Raw genomic sequence first — 9711 nt, 5'->3', positions numbered from 1 at the left:
AGAAGAAAGAGCAACTGGAGGTTGCTTCTTGCTGACCCATGACACAGCTCCAGATCCAAGTGAGAAACAGTAACCTGTCACTGATCTCCTGCTGTCCACGTCTCCTACCCAATCCGAGTCATAGAATCCGGTCAAGATGTTGCCCTTGGTATAGGTGATGCCATAATCAAGTGTACCTTTGATGTATTTCAGCACCCACATCCCTGCCCTCCAATGGTTCTCCCGGGGCTTATTGGAAAACCTGCTTAGTACACCAGTTGCAAAGCTAATGTTCGGCCGCGCGTGCTGCACAAGTAAATCAAGCTGCCCACTAGCCTTTTGTACTTCGCTTCGTCCACCAGTGGTGATGAATCCTTGTTTGAGAGCTTCATGTCAGCCTCCATAGGGGTACCAACTGTCTTGCACTCAGCCATGCCAAATGCCTTCAGTATCTCTCCAGCATACTTCAGTTGTGAAATGAAGATCTATTTCGGCTCTTGCCAAACTTTAATCCCCAAACAGAAATGCATCAGTCCGAGGTCTGCTCATTTCAAACTCTCTTCCTAGCAAATGCTTTGTCTGTGAGATCTTCTCTTCATGGTTCCCTGTTATGACAAGTTCGTCCACATAAAGGACCACGATCATACACTTGCTTCCTTCTCTGAAGATATACAAATTTGCATCAGATGGGCTCCTCCTAAACCCATTTTGCAGAAAGTAGGCATCAATTCGTTGGTACCATGCTCGTGGGACCTGTTTCAGCCCGTAAAGTGCCTTCTTTAGTTTACAGACTTTACCTTCTGAACTGGGGATCACAAAACCTGGTGGTTATTCCACGTATATCTCGTCCTTGAGATCTCCATTCAGAAAGGCGGATTTTACATCCATCTGAAACACGAGCCAAATTCCCTGGGCTGCTAAAGCCAAAACATTGCGAATTGTGGTGAGTTGAGCTGTGGGAGCAAAAGTATCATGATAATCAAAACCATGTACCTATGTGAATCCTTTTGCCATGAGTCGAGCCTTCTACTTGTCCAACATGCCGTCGGACTTGTACTTGGTCTTGTACACCCACTTGGTGTCGATTACCTTGCGTTTTGGTGGATGATCCACAAGGTCCCAAGTGTTGTTCTTCATTATGGAGCCATACTCAGACTGCATAGCATCCATCCACCTATCATCACCCTGTGCCTCTTCAAGACACTTGGGTTCATCAACACGGATCACTTCTGTCATCAAAGCATAGTTGACCAAGTCTTCCTGTGCCCTTCTTTGCTCCTCTAATCTCTTGGACCGGCGGTGTTCGGATGGTTCCTCCTCAATGGCTAGAGGTTCTCTGCCATCCAAAAGCTGCTTTACCCACTTCGGAAATGGCCGTTGCTGTTGTGGTTCTGCAGGCTCTTCTTCATCTTCTTTATCTTGAATCCTCCCAAGCACCGTTGGGGGAGTTCGATCTGCTGTTGGTGGTGGTACTGGATGGATATCCTGGTCCTGGTTGTCTGGGAAGGAAGCATCCTCTTCCAATTGATGCGACTGTTCTGAGAAGACCACATCGCGACTTACTATTACCTTCTTAGTAACAGGGTTATAGAGATGGTAACCCTTTGCCTCTTCATTGTAGCCCAAGAAAATACACTTCCGGCTCTTCGATTCCCATTTGGTCCTGTTAGCATCAGGGACATGCACAAAACAGTCACATCCAAAAACTCTGAAATGTGCAGCTAAAGGTTTCTTACCAGAAAAGGCCTGCAGTGAAGTCATCCCATTCACAGCCTTCGTGTAGCTACTATTCAGAATGTAAATTGCCGTGTTACATGCTTCAGCCCAGAAAGTCTTTGGCAAATCTTTCCCTTTCATCATACTCCTACCCATTTCACAGATGATGTGCATCTTGCATTCTGCTACTCCATTTTGCTGTGATGTATGTGGCAGGGGTTTCTGCCTCTTGATCCCATGACTTTTGTAGTAACTTTCGAATTCAATTGATGTGAACTCTCCACCTCTGTCTGATCTCAATTTCTTCAGCTTCCTCCCCGATTCTTTCTCGACCATTACATGCCATTCCTTGAACTTACTAAAAGCCTTGTCTTTAGTCTTTAGGAAGTATATCCATATCCTTCTACTGTAGTCGTCGATCAGCATCATGAAGTAGTAGGAACCACCCAAAGCTTCTATCTCCATCTTTCCGCAGAGGTCCGTGTGAACGAGCTCTAGAGGAGCCTTTGCCCTACTGGCCTCTTTAGGAAAGGGCTACCGATGCTGCTTGCCCATCATGCAAGCTTCACATACATCGGGCAGATCTGTAATTTCGGGTAGGTCTGCAATCATTCCACTTTTATGCATCTCCTTTAAAGAACTAAGGTTTAGATGACCAAACCTCTCATGCCACAGCTTAGTATTCTTGACATCGGCTCGAGCACTGAAAGCCAAGAGTTCGTAGATGTTGTGCTGTATACCATTACCAATGACCTTCCCTTGAAGATTCAGAATCTGTGCACCATTCTTATTGAATTGAACTTTGAGGTCCCGATTCATGATCGCAGAAACGGACAACAAGTTCCTCTTGATATCTGGCACATAAAGAACATTGGACAACTGTTTTACAACTCCATCTGACTTGAGAGCTATTGTACCTTTTTCTTTTGCTGGACATTTTGCATCATTGCCGACTGCTACCAGGATGTCATTTCCTATCGATTGTAGAGAGATATACCAATCCTTCCGACTGGTCATGTGGCATGATGCACCACTGCCAATGATCCAAGGTTCATCTGCAGGTACATGAACTGCCTCCGTGCAAATCTCCTCAATTGCTACGAATAGCTCTATTGGTACTGCCTGCGCGCTGTTGCTGGACTCTTTCTTTACTTCATTCTTCTCATCTACAATCTTCTTTCAGCACTCATTCTGCTTGTGCCATGCCTTGTTGCAATAGAAGCACTTGATCTTCTTCTTTCTCTTTTTATCATAAGAAGAAGATGGGTTACCAGAGTCCTTACCCTTACCTTTCTTTGATCTAGCGTAGAAAGCCGAATCTTCTCCAGCCCTCGTCTTTTGATGCATCTCCTCCTCTAGAAGCATCGCGCTGAAATCCTGAAAGTTGAGGGGCGGATTTTTGTTTTGCGTATTCAGCACCGTAATAAGATCATCGTACTTTGGTGGGAGAATCCGTATGCACCTTCATGCTAGATTCTTGCTGGTGATGGTGATGCCAATCGCAGTCATCTGATCGCGCAATTCTTCACCTTGGTGATGAACTTTTCTGCTGCTTCAGACTCAGTTTCTCGTTTGCGAGTTGAGTCTCCAGATTCTGAATCTGCGTCTGATTCGTACTAATTTTTCAAGACCGTCCATGCCTCCTTCGCTGTGGTGACATGTTGAAATAACGCCACGATGGAATCACTTACACTGCAGAAAATAGAACACAACGCATCTGCATTTCTTCTTGTCCATGCGAGAATCTCATCTCTAGTTGGTACTATCTGTTGTCCTGCATTGGCTGGATTCGGCCGGCTTCACTCCACCCCAGTAGCAGTATCCCAAAGCTCGTATGTGCTTAGGATGGTCTTCATCTTGAACTTCCAGAGTGGATAGTTAGAGCCGTCTAACTTTCTGCTTTCGTCGAATAGTGGGATTTGCAGTCTTGCGGGCTGGGCCATCTCTCACAATCTGCTCGCAAACAGAAACACACTACCAAATCTTCTTGCTAGAGTCCAAGCTCTGATACCATGTAAGAAAACAATACGCATGTGCTCAACAGATAACAAGATCTTGTATGCAAGAGAGAAAAGCAGATAATATGGAGAATAAAAAATTTGATCACTGTAGAACTGATATAATAGATGGCGTTGCCTCCCAACCGTGCGCTCATGTGAAAGAAGCTTCGATGGCGAGCTCGAAACAGTAGAGGACGGAGGTTGGATGCTAAGGAATCAAGGTTGCTGTAGCCAATGATGAAATGGGCTTCACGAGCTTGCTCTTATATAGCCACCAATTGTAGTCAATTAGACCCAAGTGGGTGACCGGCCTAGTCCACCCAAAATGGCCGACTAGGGGTCGGTCTCAAAATAGGCCATCAACCACACGATAGAACTGATGCACAAAATAAAGCAACTGACCTATGGTCACCGTTCGGCCCATAGCCATCCGAGATCATTTGGGACTCCAAACAGGTCTCGCAACCCGAGAGTGGGCTACCCCAAGAAATGCTCCGTCTACCCTCTGCGGTCAATCATGGGATGCCTTCCCGCACTTGCATGTAGCCTAGTTGGTAGTGTGTCAACTCCGTCTAGCCATCAGGCCACACATGGCCCCCATCTGGTGTCCAAACGAGGACGTACTGGATAACCGAGCTACTTAAATGCCTTCTCCTCATATGGGGGGGCTTACAAGTAGAGTTAGCTGGTTTCCGTGTAGTTACACGAGAGTGGAGCATTGATATCTAAGAATTATATCCCAAGAAGGGATTTGTATGGATCCGAAAAGGTAAGACCTATATTGGAATGGCCAGATCCTACAAATCTACAAGAATTACAAATGTTCATAGGTTGTCTGGGTTTTATAGGAGATTCATCCAAGACTATGCTAAGATTGATGCTTCGTGACAGATCAGCTTAAGGGAAAGGGAAGTACCTTCTTATGGGGTGAACATCAAAAGAATAGCTTTCAAAAATTAAAAGTGGCAGAAGCCAAGAGCTATGGATCAGAATAATTAAGCAGGGTTCTTCAAATAATAAAGAAAGAAGAAAATCATTGGAGGAGCTCCCGTCTCTGCAGCTGCCCGTCGCCATCACCCAGCCCTGTGGCAGCACCTTGCTCCCTTAACTATGCCCACCTCCCTTGGCAATGCCCTGCTACCTTAGCTGCACAGGCTCCCTTGGCAGCGCCCTGCTCAGATGCCCCCCCTTCAACCCATCTAGCTACACGTCGCGCCCCCCCTTTAGCCTGCTGTTTGGTTGTGCCCTGCTGGTCATGCTCCTTTGCCCTTCAAGTCACCTGTTCAGGCCACCATCTAGGCTGCCTTTCAGGCCCCTCCCTTGTTGTTGCCTACCCCCCCCTTGCGTTTCAGGTTGGGCTGCTTCACGGCCCTCTCCGGGGCTATTCTGCTCGTGTTCCGGGGAGCTGAGTTCCTGGGCTATTTCCAGGCATTGGCGGAGCTTTTGCTTCAGCATTGAGCATCATGTTTTTCATCCCACGCAGGCTGAAGTTCGGGGCATTCATTATACAGGTTTTTGGGGATTTACTTGTGGTTGGTTGCGAGTTCTTGGTGGGTATTTTCAGTAGAGGTAGCTCCTCCCCTTAGGACAGCGCAAGCTGAGACAATGGAGGACACTAATGCCACTCCCGTCGCCGAACCTAAGGAGATTGAAGTCACAGTTTCTTTTCCTCCCGACATTGTGTAGATGATTGAAGTAGCAGAGGAGGGTTTTTGTTTGACGCACATCATTGGCTTTCTACCTGGTAGAGGCCAATAGTTACGTAATTGGGTGTACACCAGCATGGTCTCATTGGGTGTCTCAGCTACGGTTTTTCGATTGCTTTGCAAAGGGTACTTTTTTTTTGGCCTTCAATCTGTAGAGCAGGCTCAAAGAGTACTTATGAGCTCACCGATTCAGTTTCAAAGCAGAGTCATCAATTTGTGGCCTTGGCGGAAGCACTTTAGTTCTACTTCCCCGAGACCATGCCAGGTCTCGTTTTGGATGCTTTTCCCTGGACTTCCTGATGAGGTTAGCTCTTGTCGCAGAGCTGTGGAGCATATGGCTAGTGTGGCAGGTACAGTCATCCCATCAGGTGCTAGACTTTCCTATGCTCAGTCACTTGCTGGTACAGGTGTTACAAGGGTCAGACTCACTTCAGAGTTCCCCCCTCCTCGACCTTTGCCTAATTGACTTTGTACTCCACGGGAGATGGGGTCCAGATGCAGCAGAGGGTTTTGTATGAGGGTCTTCCTAATTAGTGTCTTTTCTATCGAAAGAGAGGTCACTTTATTAGGGATTGCCCCAGTCGTCAGCCTCGATCAGAGACTCCAGATCCACCTCATCCTATGAGTGACCTAGAACCTACAGCTCAGCTTCCAGGGGTCTCTGAGCCTGCTTCGACTCATTCAGTAGAGCGAGAGGAGACTCCTTGAGGGGAGCCTCTAGTGGACTCAGAGGACTTGGAGGTGCCTCCAGCGGAACAGCTTTCATGGAGAGCTCGAAGGAGATGGAGACAGAGGGAGAGTCAGCAGTACGAGCAGCCCCAGGTACGAGCTCACAGATGGCAAAGAGTTGAGACACATGTGCAGGAGACCCCGAAAAAGGGAGATGTAGAGGACCACCATCCGCAGGCAGGTCTTGACACTATGCAGGAGATGGTAGCTCAGGGAGTTGAGACACACGTGCAGGAGACTCGGAAAAGGGGAGATGTGGAGGACCATTCACAGGCAGGTCTTCACACTGTGCAGGAGAGACACTAGCTTAGGATTTGATGACTCTTGACACTACTACCTCGGAGGTTTAGATTTTGGTTACTGAGACACTTATCCAGCAGGAGACTGCTCAGGCTGCAGTTACGGTGATAGATGCCTCTTCCCAGCCGTCCATTGAGAGAGTGGTATTTCATGACATAGGTCAGAGTCAGAGCCCCCGTCCCAGGATCTCATGCGCTTGTATCAGGTTCCCTCGAGACCTCTTTCTCTTCCCCATCGCACATTACCTTTTTTTGTTGCTATGCGGAGTGTCCTTTTAGACACCCCTCCTAGTATAGCCTCATCCTTGCAGCTTTTCATATTTAGATCTTTTGCGAGTGCGGTCACAGATTTCGCCTAGTACCCAGATAGGTGTGAGGGTTGGGTGATCCTAGCAGATGAGATCGAGCGAGATTATTAGTCACCCATGCTTACAAGCACCTCATCGCAGATTCTTCCTCTCCCTCTCACCTATTCCAGGAGCAGAGTTAGGATGGCTCAGCCCTTTTCAACTCTTCTGACTCCTAGACTTGACCCCAAGATGGTTGACAGAGATTTGCCTGTTGAGTTTTGGCCCTTTTTGGCTCAAGGGGTTTCCACAGACTCCCTCACTCGATTGGAACTTCTCCTGGTATTTTGTCGACGGTCAGAGGAGGTAGAGGAGTACTTGGGATCTGTTACTCTCTCCAGAGAGGGGCACATTCTTCGTTTCTCCGCAGGCAGCTTTCGATCTCGGGGGAGCGAAAGTTGGTCAGCTGAGTTACTTGATAACGAGATTGCTAGACATCTCATGAGTATGACTCAGTTTTCTTCGGTTCGCCGTATTGTCGGCTCACAGATTCATTCTTACCCTAGGACTCTTCGACCTGGCTTCAGTGGCAGGGCCTTTTTGTTTCTGTTCTTTGAGGTTCAGGGAGACTTTGATTTGCCCAGGAGTGCTGGTTGGTTTGACTTTCAGCTCCTCAGTTTGCGCCAGAGTACTATTCCTTTGGATGGAGCCATTTTACATGAGTTGGGGCAGATTTGGAGTTTGATCAGGGATCATCGACTTTGGATTTGTGTCGTTGCCACTGGCACCCCCTCACTTCCATCTGATGTCTAGGTTGTCCATCATTTCTTGGAATGTGAGAGGACTGAACGGCCACAGATTTACCTCAGATGTAGATGGTCGATCAGAGATTGCAGTTGCTCAGGGACTCCCTTCAGTTTATTTCCTCAGGGTCCCCTCTAGATATTGTGCTTATCTAGGAGCATAAACTCTCCCAAGACAGGATTGACAGATGCAGATCCTTACTCAGAGGATAGTAGAGCCGGTTATATTGGAGCCCATCAGATGGCACGAGGGGGGGAGTTTGCATTTCAGTTTCAGCCAAGTGGGCCAAAAATCCCATCTGTGGGCTAGATCCGTGGGAGCATACACATTGAGAACACCAACTCGTCGAGGAACAATATGATAATATTCTTAGTGCATGTATCCCCCAAAAACACAATCTCGAACTTGGAATTCCAACAAAAAACTCGAATTGGGAATGAATCTATAAGGAAGAATAGAATCAATCTTACGCACTAATACATAGCTGAAATAAGTCTCACTTATAGCAAAAAAAATAAAGTGACAAAAGGATAGTTTATTCACTCAAGGTAAGATGCCATCGCTAGCAAGTCGACCAATAGCTGTGGGGTCACTGGAGCTTGGACTTGACTATTTCTAAATGTCAACAAATATATTATTAAATAAACTAAGTTAGTATTTAGTTACCAAACAAACATGTACCTCTAATATTAGCCACCATCGTTGAGTCAATGGTGGTGAATGCAAATGATTCATCCATTATGTTGCAATAAAGATGCACTGTGTCAAAGTATATACTTAATGGGAAGAATCCAACCACTACCATTCCTCCATAATTCTATGCCAAGGAGAATGGTACCAGGTATATTTTTGTTTAGTCTACAAACATCTTGCCAAATGAATATAATTTAATGAGTGAGAATCATCTCATGAACCTTGGTGGTGTTCATAAACACCTTAGTATCTCTTACCTTAACCATACCTATTCATGTGAATCTTTCGTCATGTCATCACCCTCAATGGTGTCCATATCCCAGGAAGCCCTGGACTTAATGGAGGTATGCAAGATTATAGTTGATGCAATGAAAAAGCGTTTAATATTCACAAAGTGTTAATATGAAATATGTATCATTGCCTTAACTATGTTGACACATTATGTAAACGTGCCTAGAGCACTGCCCCCAAGTGGCTAAGTATAATTGCTATTGTTGTGCTTTCAAAGGGCATCAAAAATAGAAAGTTTGTAGTAGCTAGAACTCTGCCCCTAATGGGGAATTGCTAACAAAATTCATACACAACAGTTAAGAACCAAAGTCCACAACTTGTAAGAAAAAAATGAATTAGCCAGTATTGAATGTGCAAATGAGTACATATCATTTATAAAAAATCATAGATCACAAGTAGCTCCTTAAATGTTGCAAGATGTCAATGTATGACTGGTTCTTTAGAACCATTTGAGCCTCCATGTTAGCCATTGATGATATCTTGCATCTCACACTAACCTTTGCTGTAAGCATTGAGTGCTAGCCTGCAAGAATCCAATAATTATATTCCCGCAATCTTTCCTTCTATACCTCATCCTTGTGCATTAGAGTGTTTGAGTGCATGTGGAATGGCATGAGATATGTGCATGTTACCGGGTGTTTTGACATAGTAGCAACTTTGTGGACCAATTCATTTACATAGGAAAGAGTCAAGTATCTGTACACATGTTGACTTGGCGCTTTATGGAAATTCACAACCGCAATCGGCACCTTGAAATCAAGCCCAAACGGGAAGTACTCTACATAATCCATAAATCCTGACAAGCTAGTATCATTCTTCTCAAAATTTTCAATTTTGTTTTGAATTGCTTTATAATCAATATTCTTCAAAACTTTCTCATGTGGCACTATTCTATCTTCTATTCCAGACACATTTGGCTTGTGCCCAAGAGTTCTTGTATCCCCAGTTATCTCTTTCTCAATTCTAGTTGTGGCTAACACCTTCTCTTTAGTCGTTCCAGTGCTAGATAGTGGACTTGACTCTTTCTCCTTAGCCTTCTCTTTGCCTTTTTCTCTTGATATCTTATTACTCATGGCATTATCTTCCTTTAAGGTCTTTAACACTGCAGAAAAGGCATCTGAGATTTGATTGTTGTCAATGGTCCAGCCCTTGGATTGCATCGAGTCATCCATATTGGATATCATCCTGTCATTGCCATAGCAAGTGG

The sequence above is a fragment of the Dipteris shenzhenensis genome, chromosome 33, assembly GCF_047967505.1.
Source record: "Dipteris shenzhenensis isolate YYH24624 ecotype China chromosome 33, Dip_SZ_1.0, whole genome shotgun sequence".
NCBI classification, from domain to species: domain Eukaryota; kingdom Viridiplantae; phylum Streptophyta; class Polypodiopsida; order Gleicheniales; family Dipteridaceae; genus Dipteris; species Dipteris shenzhenensis.
This window is presented reverse-complemented; position numbering follows the sequence as displayed.